This window comes from Oncorhynchus kisutch, linkage group LG24 (genome assembly GCF_002021735.2).
Source record: "Oncorhynchus kisutch isolate 150728-3 linkage group LG24, Okis_V2, whole genome shotgun sequence".
In the NCBI taxonomy this organism is placed as follows: Eukaryota; Metazoa; Chordata; class Actinopteri; order Salmoniformes; family Salmonidae; genus Oncorhynchus; species Oncorhynchus kisutch.
Window position 1 is genome coordinate 6,611,483 of NC_034197.2, and position 15,337 is coordinate 6,626,819.

Here is a 15,337-nt window from a genome sequence, read left to right on the forward strand (position 1 = left end):
CGCCAGGTACGTTAGGTTATTTTTTGTGTAACTGTGCTTTCAGTCCCACTGGCAACCACCAGAGGAGGCTCAAATCACATAGGACTACATACAGATTTTGAGGTGATGCTATCATTGAATTTCCTCCTGTATTACCACCTGGAACTGTGAATTTATACCGTTCTTTGTTGTTTATAACTAACTATGTTTGCGGTGGTAACACTTGTTTTTTGGGCAGGGGATAGGCCTACGTATGGGAATTTGCTAAGTCATTATATAACGAATATAATTAAAATGAGGATAAAATTATCCATTATTTCAAGTATTTAACTTTTTTGTGAAAGTTCGACGATGTCATTCATTTATTGCGCTTAGTGCTTGTCTGTAAACAATGGCTCACTGCGGGACGAAGCAATTGCGCTTCTACAAAATAAGTTGCCCACTCCCAGATATGCCTAGAAAGAAGTCTGCCACTCAGCTTGGGCTTGTTCGTTGTAGTAACTGTTCCTCTGAACTACCCGTGCGCAAACCAAGCGGCTTGTCAGCTGTGGGGATCCTCAAAGACAACGAATGTACCATACTACAACTGACACAGTGCTGCTCGGTAAAGAATAGGAAGGGGCAGTAAAGTAAACGCACGTTTTTAGAATAATTTGTCAAACAATTTGCATTTGGATTAGCTGGAGAACAGACACTTTTCTCTCGCTTATAACGCCGGGGAGCTCACATCGAGACTCCGTGACATCGTACTTTTTAAGGTAAGAATACAGTTTGATTTGAGTCCCTTTAAAACTAAAATTTACTTAAAGTTGTTTTTAGTGCCTAATAAACATTATAACCTAGAGGATAAATAAAATGCGACAATTCGGACTACGTTGAATGAAACACATTACGGGCTAGAGTTTCAAATGTAACCTCATTCCATAGATTTTTAAGATGGGAAGGTGCAATAATATATTACGTTGTTGCAATACTTTAAAAGTTCCTATGTTGTCAAAAAACAAGTCCAAGTCGAATGTAATATCACTCAATACATCCATTTGTCCATGAGACTTTTGTTAAAACGTTTTTAACACTAACCCCTGCACCGAATGAAGGTATCCTTGAAATAAAAACTGGTTTTGCGTATGATTGTATTGAATTGCTCAGTGGATACAGTTGTCTAGTGTGATTATTCCACTCTGGGTCGTTGTTCAAACTGTCTAGGCATAGACCATCAAAACAAATGTTTTGTTTGTGTATTGTCTGACTATCATTTGGCAATTATCAGACAAACTATTGATGTACCACCATCACTTTTTGACATTATGCAAGTAAAGCTGCCAGCATGCCATTCTCCTTCTCCCATATGTAGGGATTGATGAGAGGATGATCCAGCTGACACAGTTGGGCTCCACTGTCACCTGAATACTGCAACTGGATGTGTTGTGTGATTTTTCAAATGCCATTTTCAGCTGCTGTCATAATCTTTTGGATACAGACAGACACATCCTCTTCCTAACTGTCTAAAGCTGTTGTTCCCCCTTTGAAATTAGCTTACAACTTGCCATTGGCAAAATCAGTTGAATTTGTACATATCTGTATGTTTGCCTAGGTGTGATTCTGAAAAGGTTTGGTCTTATCTTTTAACAGGGGCTACAATTCTAGCCTAACAGTGGAAGTGTATATTGTTTTACATAGCCACTCCCTTTCTTTTTCTTTCTACTGCAGGAAATTATTGCGTAATATTCAAACTTTATTCATACAGTGGCCAATGTTTATAAAGGATCACATTTTCAGCTGTGATCAGGCTAGAAGAGGCTTTGTTTAAAATCCCCCAAAATCCTGTTTTGCACCTAATAAACCCTATTGAGATGGTGCTTTCATTCTTTCCCACCCCATTCGGTTTTCACTTTCTTACCCTGTGTAGGTAATCCAGAAGTGCAATAAACAAAACCAGATTTATATATATTTTTGTATACCAAAGGACAACCTTTTTCTAGGTGTATTGGCTGATCAGATGTAATTTGATTACGTTGGATTAGGGCTTTGATTATCCAGCATCTTACCCTATCCCAGTAACATCATTACAGGAAGACTTTGTAGTAAAATGGCCATGGGCATGACCTTCGAGCTCTTACTCTTTCACTTGTTTTGCTGTTCAAAACCCAGACGGACATTCTTGAATAGCAGGCCATCTGCTAGTCCAAGTGCTTTTTCCATGAGCACAATATCACATTACCCTCAGATCACTTTGCAATAGAGTGGGGGATGTGATTTGTTGGCAAGGGGGAATACAGTCTCATTCCCAGTAGTATGTCTTCAACACAATGTCTGGTAAAAGGCTTTTACATTTTTGTGGGTGGCTACCACCAACACCATCTTTGCTTCCTCTAAAAACCCTGCCATCTGATTGGTTGAGACTTGTGGGCTCACTTTCCTTGGCTGGCAAAGACACCACTGGGGATAACTCTCAGATTTGGATTGCTGTGTGCTTTCGCTCATGTCTTAAAACTGTCTGACTATTTGGCCCAGAGGCCTATTTCAAGTTTTCAGGTAACAGGAATGAACATGCCGGCCTCCAGTCACCACTAGCCGGCCTCCTTCCGGTACCCTGCCCTGAACCTTAGTCACTATTAGTAACCGGCTACCACCCGATACTCTGCACCTTAGAGACTGCTACCCTATGTGCGTAGTCACTTTAATAATGTTTACATATTGTTCTACCCACTTCATATGTATATACTGTATTCTAGTCAAGGCTCATCCTATATAACTACTGCTGTATACACCTTTCTATTCATATACTGTCCATTCATACCATTTTATATTTATATTCTAGACTCTGACATTGCTCGTTCTGATATTTTTGGGATTTCTGTGTTCTTTTATACTGTTAGGTATTACTGCACTGTGGGAGCTAGAAACATAAGCATTTCGCTGCACCTGTGATAACATCTGCAAAATATGTATACGAGACAAATGCAATTTTGATTTGAAAAGATCAAACGTTGAAGGCACTAGGACCTCTCGGATGGACAAAATAAAAAAACTTCATCAGCAGCTGCCGTTCAATCTTGCTTTGTGACTACATTTTTTACAAGCAATAGAAGGGAGGCTGTCATCTACAGGATATATATATACTTGATTGATAAGTGAAATGTTAAAGGGATACTTTGGGATTTTGTCAGTGAGCCCTTTTATCTAGTTCCACAGCCTCCAATGAACTCGTGGATACCACGAAAGTTCAAGTTTTAAGTTTCAATGTCACATGCACAAGTACAGTGAAAGGTCTTTCTTGGAGACACAAAGCCCAACAATGCAATAATCAATAACGATGTATTGCTAGAAAACAAAAAAAAACGAGTAAGTAAGCATACCATAATACAGGAAATATTTAAAGTCAGTTCCAATACCATATTTACATGTGCAGGGATACTGGAGTGATGGAGGTAGATATGTATAGGGTTAAGGTGACTAGGCAACAGGATATAAGATAAACAGAGTAGCAGCAGCTTGCATGTGTAGGTGTGTAGAGTCAGTAACAATGTATGTGCATATTATCTGTGAGTGAGCAAATGATGGAGTGAGCGTTTATGTGCATTTTGGTGTGACAGTGTGAGTGTGTAGGGCTCTGTGAGTGTGCATAGAGACAGTGCAAATACTGAAATAAAAGGTCAAAGTCGGTCCGTGTAGCTATTTTGTTAGCTATTTAACAGTCGTATTGCTTGGGGATCGAAGCTGTTCAAGAGCCTATTGGTGTCAAACTTGATGCATCGGTACCTCTTGCCGTGCGTCTTTGACGATTTTCCGGGCCTTGTTTTCACACCGCCTGATATAGAGGTCCTGGATGGCAGTGAGCTCGGCCCCAGTAAAATACTGAGCTGTCTGCACAACCCTCTGTAGTGACATGCGATCCAGGGTGGTGCTATTGCCATACCAAGCAGTGATTCAGCCGGTCAATATGCTCTCAATGGTACAGCTGTAGTAGTACCTTTTCAGGATTTCAGAGCCTATGACTAACTTTTTCAGCCTCCTGAGGGGGAAGAGGCACTTTTGCGCCTTCATGAATGTGCGTTTGAACCATTTTAAGTCTTTAGTGATTTGGACACAGAGGAACTTGAAGCTGTCTACCTACTCCACTGCCGACCTGTCAATGTCTATGGAGGCATGCCCCCCCCCCCCCCCTCCCCTATTTCCTGTAGTCCACAATCAGCTCCTTGGTCTTGCTGACGTTGAGGGAGAGTTTGTTGCTCCGGCACCACACTGTCAGGACACTGACCTCCTCCTTGTACGGTGACTCATCGTCGCCGGTGATCAGGCCTACCACACGTGTTGTCAGCGAACTTGATAATGGGATTAGTCGTGACCACATGGTCATAAGTGAACAAGAAGTACAGGAGGGGACTAAGCACACACCCCCTGTGGGGCCCCTGTGATAAGGGTCAGCGTGGTGGAGGTGTTGTTGCCTACCCTCACCACCTGGGGTCAGCACGTTAGAAAGTACAGGATCCAGTTGCAGAGGGAGGTGTTCAGACCCAGAGTCCTAAGCTTGTTGACGAGCTTGGAGGGGATAATGGTGTTTAACGCTGAGATGTAGTCAAAGAACAGCATTCTCACAGGTATTCCTCTTATTTAGGTGGGTGAGGGCAGTGTGGAGAGCAATTAAGATTGCGTCATCAATTGATCTGTTGGGGCGGTATGCAAATTGGAGTGGATCTAGGGTGGCTCGATGTTGTCAAAGCGTGCATAAGATGCATTGAGTTCGTCTTGTAGAGAGGCATCGTTGGGCAGATCATGGTTGGGTCTTCCTTTGTAATCCGCAATAGACTGTAGAACCCTGCCACATGTGGTGGGCGTCGGAGCCTGTGTAATATGATGCCCCCATATTCCTATATTTTCCTTTTGCTCGTTTGATGACTGCGGAGGTCATAGCAGGCCTTCTTGTGCTTATTCCTGTCTTCGGCCATAGCATCAGGGTTGGCTGTGATAGCTCTGTGTTCAGTAGCCCTGCTCTTTAGTTTAGCGCCAACCTCTGTGTTAATCCAGGGCATTTGATTGGGGAAGAAGCGAACCCTCACCGTGGGTACAACGTCGCCGATGCATTTTCTAATGAAGCCTGTTGCTAACTAGTGCTAGCGCAATTGCGAACATTTGCGAAACTATCTCTAACTTCCTTCATACTGAACACAGAGACAAATGGTAAACACAAGTTAATCTGACTCTGGGTAGTAATCCCTTTAATGATGTAGGCTAACCCTTTTGCTTTTCTCAACATGAGAACAAGCTGACCGATGGGGTGATTTGTTGGCACTTTTGAAACAGGATGCTCACTGTATGAGTAGGGGGTTTCCCAGAGTGACAGTTGCAAACCAGTATGTTCTGAGATAATAAAAAGTAACTCCTGACATGTAACATGAGCATTAATGGAACTTAGGGATTTTTTTTTTAGCTCTGGCCAGCTGGTCTAGCCATTTCTCCTCATCCTACTCCGACTGGTCGTGTAGACTTGTATTCTAGGCCCCAGAGACATAGACTATTGACTATTGGATTGGTGGAGATCTCAAGACACAGTCTCAGTTCAGCATGGCAAAGGGGATTCACTTGTCTTCCTCTGAAGCAACAGTAGATGTACTTAAAGTAATTATTCTCACAGTGGAACAAACACTAGCCTAGATGAGAGACTTGACAATAGGGAGAGAGTGGGTCAAATAACTCCAAGCATATCTAGACAGAAGGACATCTTATAGTAATCTCCTTTTTAAAAAAAATATTTTTGAGTGTTTGGGGAGAAGATGGCCATCTTGAGGTTGGGGGTGGGGGGGATGGTTGGAAGATCTGAGAGGTCAAGGATTGTTAGGAGGTATTTGGGGCGTCCACCCCATCAGTCACTCTAGCAGCAGCTGTGCTGCCCTTATGATGCGTCCTTGTGCTGCGGGGTGTGGTTTTATGATCTGCCGGGGTGTGGGAGGTTGACAAGGGGGCACCAACCATGGGGCACCACTCTGGACATACTGCGCAGAACATCACTGTGAGAAAATGAAGGAATATTACAAAGGATTTACATGGTGAAAGTATATAAAGTATTTTAACTGTTTAACTGGCAAAAGCTATGTGACTATCATAGGTAACTATGACGAACATACTGTACATCCTGCTGTTTTGGTAATTACATCTTTCAGCCAGACCTGTAGCTTGATACACTGCACAGGTTGAGTGTACTGTACAGTTGCCGTATGCAGATCTCAGAAGCTGCCGACTCCCTGACTGCTCTGCATTACATCACTAAGCCCACCCAGGATAGAATATTCATTAGCTAATGCTAACACGTGTGAAAGCCCTGCATAGTTTCCCTTATTTTTTTTGGTAAAACTGTCTCTCTCTTTATGTCCTTATCTGCTTTCATGTCTCCCCTCTCTTTCTTGCAAGTCACTGTGGAAGTTGGAACACACGCCGGCTGCTGATCCTGCTCTGAGGCTGTGCCCATTTGATTTGGCTTCCTAATAAATACCCCTTTTCATTAGTGGTAAGCAGCTTCTGTGATGTGCTTACCAATGATAAGCTTTTCCATTTCCTGACTAAGCTAGGGACAGTGCTGATGGTCATTACCCTCAATAGGGTCTGGTGGACTGGGTTGAAGATGAGCACTGTCTGGATACCAAGTTACTGCCTTTTTTTGTTATTTCCCTGGCCTTTGGAAACAGGTGATTTTAGAGCCTGAGGAAACAAGGACGGTCACAGCAAACACCAACAGCTGTCAGATAGGTTAACAGAACATTGTTTTGCAAAAACATATTCCCATGGGCTGTTTTTCCACTCTATTTTGGTGTCATCACATTGTATGCTGTTTTCCATCAAGGCCTTAAAGGCTGTCCAAGTTCTATAGTGAATGTCAATTGATAATGTCCCTACGATCCACCTTAACACTTGAAATGTATAAAAAATAAACGTAATGTTATTTTAAGTGTCAGTCTGCTGAAAATTCCCCCTTTTTCATAGCTCTTTGCAGTCCCATGGGAAGCCCCAGATATGGAGGGTGTGGTTATTGTGCCGTAACATGGCAACCTCCCTCATTCCCTCTGAACACTTGCCTGTGAGCCCAGCTCAGCTATGCAAGTTATTTCAATCACAGTTGTTAGCATTCCCTTGCTAAACAACATGCCAGTAGAACCTTGTGGTCCCAACTGGAACCTGGCATGACTGACAAATGGTGTTTATGCAGCATGGTATCAAATGTTCAGATATTAAATGATACATTATTGCACAAGTAATGACTAAAACCAGTTGATTGATTAAACAAACCTCCAAGCATCTTATGCCTCTGCCAATCAAGTTAATGCATATGGGATTACTGTACTTGAACAGAGGGGTGTATTGCAAAGTCAGCTTGGCTTCTCACAATTTCTCTGTTTCTCATCTTTATTAGCAGTGAAGGGGATTTGGAGAGAGTCTGGGTAGATCCTAGATAGGGGATCGCTTTAATCCCCTTTACCTCAGACAATGAGATTGAGGAAGAGGAAATACCGTAAACAAAGGTTAAGGACTATGGTCATGTTTCTTCACGCCATCTTTTTTTACTTCCAATATCTAACTTCCTGAAGCACATTGACGGTTTTGTTAGATCCTCCTCAATTATGTGACCTGTGGCTCGATATCAGAATAAAATGCTAATATTAAAATGTAACTTTCTACCTTGCTTCTCCTAAGTTGTTTTGGAGGGTTGTTTCAGTATAAGAGTTTCTTGTCCCTTGTCCCTTGTCCCTTGATTTGAAGGAAAATGCTAAAGAAGAGTAATTCATTAAAGTTGAACTCAGCCTTGACTTTAAAGATTAGACCACAGGGCTGGCCTCCCAGTCTTGATGCTCTGCCCAATACGCTGTGCAAGTGACGCGTTCCTAAATCATACTTCCGTGTTCATGTCCCTTGTCTTTTTGAATGGGCTTGACGATGATCTCATAAATTTTATAACAATTATGTTCTTGTTTGTTTATGAATTTACTTCTGCCAGATGCCTTTCATTAAGTTTTGGCACTGAATACCCTTTTAAAAAGCCTACAAAAGTTCAAAAACTGAAAGGCTACTTTGCTGTGTCATTTTGCAATAGCGTGTATGTCCCAAACTGGTTACAGTCTCTAGGACATTTGGGTCACCAATAACTGCCCTTTTTTAGAGTATTAGCGTGCCAGTTTGTTTAGACATTAGAAGGGAAAACTCCGCAACAAGGAATGCAAAATAAATATTTTGGTTATTTGAAGTCAACCTTTTTATTTTTAATCTTTGCATGCTTTGAACGATGTTGACCTTAGGTCTCAGTCCAAGGCAAGTAATTGGCTTCACAAAACATTCCCTTTTGATCTCAAAATAATGAATGACATGGTTGTTCTGAAATGTCCACATAGTTAAACAGACCAGGGAGATAATGCTGATATCTATCTATGTAGTGCACATGAATGTGCAGTAATGGCGTGTAATTCAGAGAACACGTTCAGAGACCAAACCAGAGCCATTATGGTAGGAGCAGAGTAGAGCGGATGGCATGAGATGCTTGTACTTACATTGACAGTAAATACCCTCAAATCGAATAATTAAATCTTAATTCCAAGAAGCTCACAGTATCTTGATCCCAAAATTCAAGATGCTTGTTTAATGTTTACCAGATGTCATTAAATTGATTATTCAACTAAAGTTTCTAATATTGCTAGTAGGCCTTTGACAAAACTATTCCATAGAAGTAACATTCTGCATTATATTTAGCCTTTTCTTCAAATTGTGTTAAAGGTTAGTTTCACTCAGACCGTGGTGAATAAGCAGATGCGGAGTCCTTTTCTTTGCAGACAGATTTATCCGGATGGTTGTATTGAACCTGAGGAGTGGCTTTAAATTACTTCAATCTCTGGTTGAAACCTAGCTACGTCTCAGACCAATGGAAGATGCCTTCTGCCAAGCCTCCCTACTTAGTGGTCTCTGAGACTGACTGCTTAGTGTTCTATCAAATGGCAAGTATTGGAATTTCTGTCTGTTGAACTTTGTAATTTAGTAGATCTTGGCCAAGAAGACCGTGCTGTTTGTTCCAGTTCTATAGTCAGCAGAGAGTAAAACATGCAGAGTTGTTTTGACCACTGCAAGCGACTCTGTAGGCCTACAGCCTATTCAATCAAATCTCTGTAACACAAACACGTATTCTATTTCTGTGCGCATACATTTGCATTGTGTTCTGTATGCATTGCCTGTCATTTGATTCCTGAGAGTCTTGTCTACGTATGCCTCTGTCCAGGGATCTACTCAGTCACAGCACCTTCATTCATCAGTCTAACCTTTATTGTAAAGACTTATTGGGGACTCTTGAGCAGAAGTCAAGTTGTGGTAGTGGGATAAAGAAAATAAGGAGATTGTATTTTCCTAATTCGGTAGCTAGGTCTAGAAAAAACAAATTTTCCTTAGAACCTACAGTATTAGAGTAGACCACACAGTCTTTCTGTGGGGAAAGTGAGACAAACAAAACAAACAGATCCTCAAGCTCAGTCTAATACTTTGAGGCTCTCTCCCCTCTCTCTGTCATTGTTCAGTCACAGCTTTGCTGCTTGCTTTTCCATGTATACTGAACAAAAATATAAATGCAACATGTCAAGTGTTGATCCCATGTTTCATGAGCTGAAATAAAAGATCCCTGAAATGTTCCGTATGCACAAAAAGGTTATTTCTCTTAAATTGTGCACATCCCTGTTAGTGAGCATTTCTCCTTTGCCAAGATAATCCATCCACCTGACAGGTGTGGCATATCAAGAAGCTGATTAAACCGCATGATACTTACACATGCTGTGCTGGGGGACAATAGAAGGCCACTCTAAAATGTGCAGTTTTGTTGAATATTAATTTCTCTACCATAAGCCACCTACCATAAGCCACAATTTGGCAGTACGTCCAACCGCCCGCACAACCGCGGACCACGTGTAACCATGCCAGCCCAGGATTGTCTGAGGCCAGCCACCCGGACAGCTAATGAAACTGTGGGTTTGCACAACCGAAGAATTTCTGCCCCAACTGTTGTCCTCACCAGGGTCTTGACCTGACTGCAGTTCGATGTCGTAACTGACTTCAGTGGGCAAATGCTTACCTTTGGCATGCTGGAGAAGTATGTTCTTCATCGATGAATCCCTGTTTCAACTGTCTTGGGCAGTATGGCACACAGCATGTATGGCATCGTGTGGGTGAGCAGTTTGCTGATGTCAACATTGTGAACAGAGTGCCCCATGGTGGCGGAGGGGTTATGGTATGGGCAGGCATAAGCTATGGACAACGAACACAATTGCATTTTATCGATGGCAATTTGAATGCATAGAGATACCGAGACGAGATCCTGTGGCCCATTGTCATGCCATTCATCCTCCACCATCACCACATGTTTCGGCATGATAAATACACAGCCCCACATCGCAAGGACCTGTACACAATTTCTGGAAGTTGATTCCATGGCCAGCATACTCACCAGACATGTCACCAAATTGAGCCTGTTCGGGATGCTCTGGATCGACGTGTACCAGCCTGTTACCTACCAGCCTGTTCAACCTCTCTTTCATATCGTCTGAGATCCCCAAGGATTGGAAAGCTGCCACAGTCATCCCCCTCTTCAAAGGGGGAGACACCCTGGACCCAAACTGTTACAGACCTATATCCATCCTGCCCTGCCTATCTAAGGTCTTCGAAAGCCAAGTCAACAAACGGGTCACTGACCATTTCGAATCCCACCGTACCGTCTCCGCTGTGCAATCTGGTTTCCGAGCCGGTCAGGGGTGCACCTCAGCCACACTCAAGGTACTAAACGATATCATAACCGCCATCGATAAAAGACAGTACTGTGCAGCCGTCTTCATCGACCTTGCCAAGGCTTTCGACTCTGTCAATCACCATATTCTTATCGGCAGACTCAGTAGCCTCGGTTTTTCGGATGACTGCCTTGCCTGGTTCACCAATTACTTTGCAGACAGAGTTCAGTGTGTCAAATCGGAGGGCATGCTGTCCGGTCCTCTGGCAGTCTTTGGACACTGTGCTATCTAACCTCCAAACAAGCTTCAATGCCATACAACACTCCTTCCGTGGCCTCCAACTGCTCTTAAACGCTAGTAAAACCAAATGCATGCTTTTCAACCGGTCGCTGCCTGCACCTGCATGCCCGACTAGCATCACCACCCTGGATGGTTCCGACCTAGAATATGTGGACGTCTATAAGTACCTAGGTGTCTGGCTAGACTGCAAACTCTCCTTCCAGACTCATATCAAACATCTCCAATCGAAAATCAAATCAAGAGTCGGCTTTCTATTCCGCAACAAAGCCTCCTTCACTCAAGCCGCCAAGCTTACCCTAGTAAAACTGACTATCCTACCGATCCTCGACTTCGGCGATGTCATCTACAAAATGGCTTCCAACACTCTACTCAGCAAACTGGATGCAGTCTATCACAGTGCCATCCGTTTTGTCACTAAAGCACCTTATACTACCCACCACTGCGACTTGTATGCTCTAGTCGGCTGGCCCTCGCTACATATTCGTCGCCAGACCCACTGGCTCCAGGTCATCTACAAGTCTATGCTAGGTAAAGCTCCGCCTTATCTCAGCTCACTGGTCACGATGGCAACACCCATCCGTAGCACGCGCTCCAGCAGGTGTATCTCACTGATCATCCCTAAAGCCAACACCTCATTTGGCCGCCTTTCGTTCCAGTACTCTGCTGCCTGTGACTGGAACGAATTGCAAAAATCGCTGAAGTTGGAGACTTTTATCTCCCTCACCAACTTCAAACATCAGCTATCTGAGCAGCTAACCGATCGCTGCAGCTGTACATAGTCTATTGGTAAATAGCCCACCCTTTTCACCTACCTCATCCCCGTACTGTTTTTATTTATTTACTTTTCTGCTCTTCTGCACACCAATATCTCTACCTGTACATGACCATCTGATCTTTTATCACTCCAGTGTTAATCTGCAAAATTGTAATTATTTGCCTACCTCCTCATGCCTTTTGCACACATTGTATATAGACCCCCCCTTCGTTTTCTACTGTGTTATTGACTTGTTAATTGTTTACTCCATGTGTAACTCTTTGTTGTATGCTCACACTGCTATGCTTTATCTTGGCCAGGTCGCAGTTGCAAATGAGAACTTGTTCTCAACTAGCCTACCTGGTTAAATAAAGGTGAAATAAAAAAAAATAAAAAAAATAAAAAAGTCTCTATGGGGGTGCCACAGGGTTCAATTCTCGGGCCGACTCTTTTCTCTGTATATATCAATGATGTTGCTCTTGCTGCGGGCGATTCCCTGATCCACCTCTACGCAGACGACACCATTCTATATACTTTCGGCCCGTCATTGGACACTGTGCTATCTAACCTCCAAACAAGCTTCAATGCCATACAACACTCCTTCCGTGGCCTCCAACTGCTCTTAAACGCTAATAAAACCAAATGCATGCTTTTCAACCGATCGCTGCCTGCACCCGCATGCCCGACTAGTATCACCACCCTGGATGGTTCCGACCTAGAATATGTGGACATCTATAAGTACCTAGGTGTCTGGCTAGACTGCAAACTCTCCTTCCAGACTCATATCAAACATCTACAATCGAAAATCAAATCAAGAGTCGGCTTTCTATTCCGCAACAAAGCCTCCTTCACTCACGCCGCCAAGCTTACCCTAGTAAAACTGACTATCCTACCGATCCTCGACTTCGGCGATGTCATCTACAAAATGGCTTCCAACACTCTACTCAGCAAACTGGATGCAGTCTATCACAGTGCCATCTGTTTTGTCACTAAAGCACCTTATACCACCCACCACTGCGACTTGTATGCTCTAGTCGGCTGGCCCTCGCTACATATTCGTCGCCAGACCCACTGGCTCCAGGTCATCTACAAGTCCATGCTAGGTAAAGCTCCGCCTTATCTCAGTTCACTGGTCACGATGGCAACACCCATCCGTAGCACGCGCTCCAGCAGGTGTATCTCACTGATCATCCCTAAAGCCAACACCTCATTTGGCCGCCTTTCGTTCCAGTACGCTGCTGCGAACGAATTGCAAAAATCGCTGAAGTTGGAGACTTTTATCTCCCTCACCAACTTCAAACATCAGCTATCTGAGCAGCTAACCGATCGCTGCAGCTGTACATAGTCTATTGGTAAATAGCCCAGCCATTTTCACCTACCTCATCCCCATACTGTTTTTATTTATTTACTTTTCTGCTCTTTTGCACACCAATATCTCTACCTGTACATGACCATTTGATCATTTATCACTCCAGTGTTAATCTGCAAAATTGTAATTATTCGCCTACCTCCTCATGCCTTTTGCACACAGACTCATATAGACTCCCCCTTTGTTTTCTACTGTGTTATTGACTTGTTAATTGTTTACTCCATGTGTAACTCTTTGTTGTCTGCTCACACTGCTATGCTTTATCTTGGCCAGGTCGCAGTTGCAAATGAGAACTTGTTCTCAACTAACCTACCTGGTTAAATAAAGGTGTTCTCAACTAGCCTACCTGGTTAAATAAAGGTGTTCTCAACTAGCCTACCTGGTTAAATAAAGGTGTTCTCAACTAGCCTACCTGGTTAAATAAAGGTGTTCTCAACTAGCCTACCTGGTTAAATAAAGGTGTTCTCAACTAGCCTACCTGGTTAAATAAAGGTGTTCTCAACTAGCCTACCTGGTTAAATAAAGGTGTTCTCAACTAGCCTACCTGGTTAAATAAAGGTGTTCTCAACTAGCCTACCTGGTTAAATAAAGGTGTTCTCAACTAGCCTACCTGGTTAAATAAAGGTGTTCTCAACTAGCCTACCTGGTTAAATAAAGGTGTTCTCAACTAGCCTACCTGGTTAAATAAAGGTGTTCTCAACTAGCCTACCTGGTTAAATAAAGGTGTTCTCAACTAGCCTACCTGGTTAAATAAAGGTGTTCTCAACTAGCCTACCTGGTTAAATAAAGGTGTTCTCAACTAGCCTACCTGGTTAAATAAAGGTGTTCTCAACTAGCCTACCTGGTTAAATAAAGGTGTTCTCAACTAGCCTACCTGGTTAAATAAAGGTGTTCTCAACTAGCCTACCTGGTTAAATAAAGGTGTTCTCAACTAGCCTACCTGGTTAAATAAAGGTGTTCTCAACTAGCCTACCTGGTTAAATAAAGGTGTTCTCAACTAGCCTACCTGGTTAAATAAAGGTGTTCTCAACTAGCCTACCTGGTTAAATAAAGGTGTTCTCAACTAGCCTACCTGGTTAAATAAAGGTGTTCTCAACTAGCCTACCTGGTTAAATAAAGGTGTTCTCAACTAGCCTACCTGGTTAAATAAAGGTGTTCTCAACTGGCCTACCTGGTTAAATAAAGGTGTTCTCAACTGGCCTACCTGGTTAAATAAAGGTGTTCTCAACTAGCCTACCTGGTTAAATAAAGGTGTTCTCAACTAGCCTACCTGGTTAAATAAAGGTGTTCTCAACTGGCCTACCTGGTTAAATAAAGGTGTTCTCAACTAGCCTACCTGGTTAAATAAAGGTGTTCTCAACTAGCCTACCTGGTTAAATAAAGGTGTTCTCAACTAGCCTACCTGGTTAAATAAAGGTGTTCTCAACTGGCCTACCTGGTTAAATAAAGGTGTTCTCAACTAGCCTACCTGGTTAAATAAAGGTGTTCTCAACTGGCCTACCTGGTTAAATAAAGGTGTTCTCAACTGGCCTACCTGGTTAAATAAAGGTGTTCTCAACTAGCCTACCTGGTTAAATAAAGGTGTTCTCAACTAGCCTACCTGGTTAAATAAAGGTGTTCTCAACTGGCCTACCTGGTTAAATAAAGGTGTTCTCAACTGGCCTACCTGGTTAAATAAAGGTGAAATAAAAAAATATATTAAAAAAACGTCAGTGTATTCCAGTTCCCGACAATATATCCAGCAACTTCGCACAGCCATTAAAGAGGAGTGGGACAACCTTCCACAGGCCACAATCAACAGCCTGATAAACTCTATGTGAAGGAGATGTCGAGCTACATGAGGCAAATGGTGGACACACCAGATACTGACTGTTTTTCTGATCCCCGACCCCACTTTTTTTTCTTTTTTTTAAAGGTATCTGTGAGGGCCTAATTTAGGGTCTAATTTATTTATATAAATCAGTAAAATCTTTAAAATAGTTGCATTTATATTTTTGTTTAGTGTAGAACTTGGCATTGCTACAACTCTCTCTGGTGATCTAGCAACATACTCCAGGGACCTTAACCATGTCAGCTCTCATCTGCAACATTGTGTTTTCTGTGAGGATGTGATATGGGTCAAACTGCGTTGTTTGCAATAACAAAAAGTAATTAGTTAGAAAACATCCATGTCAATGAAAAGACAATGTCCTA

The 15,337-nt window shown here is 42.7% G+C and overlaps 1 protein-coding gene across 1 annotated transcript in view; it reads left to right on the plus strand.

The window, feature by feature from the left end:
- Nucleotides 1–425: 425 nt before the first annotated feature.
- The window catches only part of LOC109869664 (plexin-B1-like), a 66,191-nt gene continuing 51,279 nt past the window's right edge, over nt 426–15,337 (plus strand). The window contains exon 1 of the mRNA XM_020459934.2: nt 426–737. The gene's annotated coding sequence lies outside the window, so the exon portion shown is untranslated. The remainder of the gene's footprint in view (nt 738–15,337) is intronic.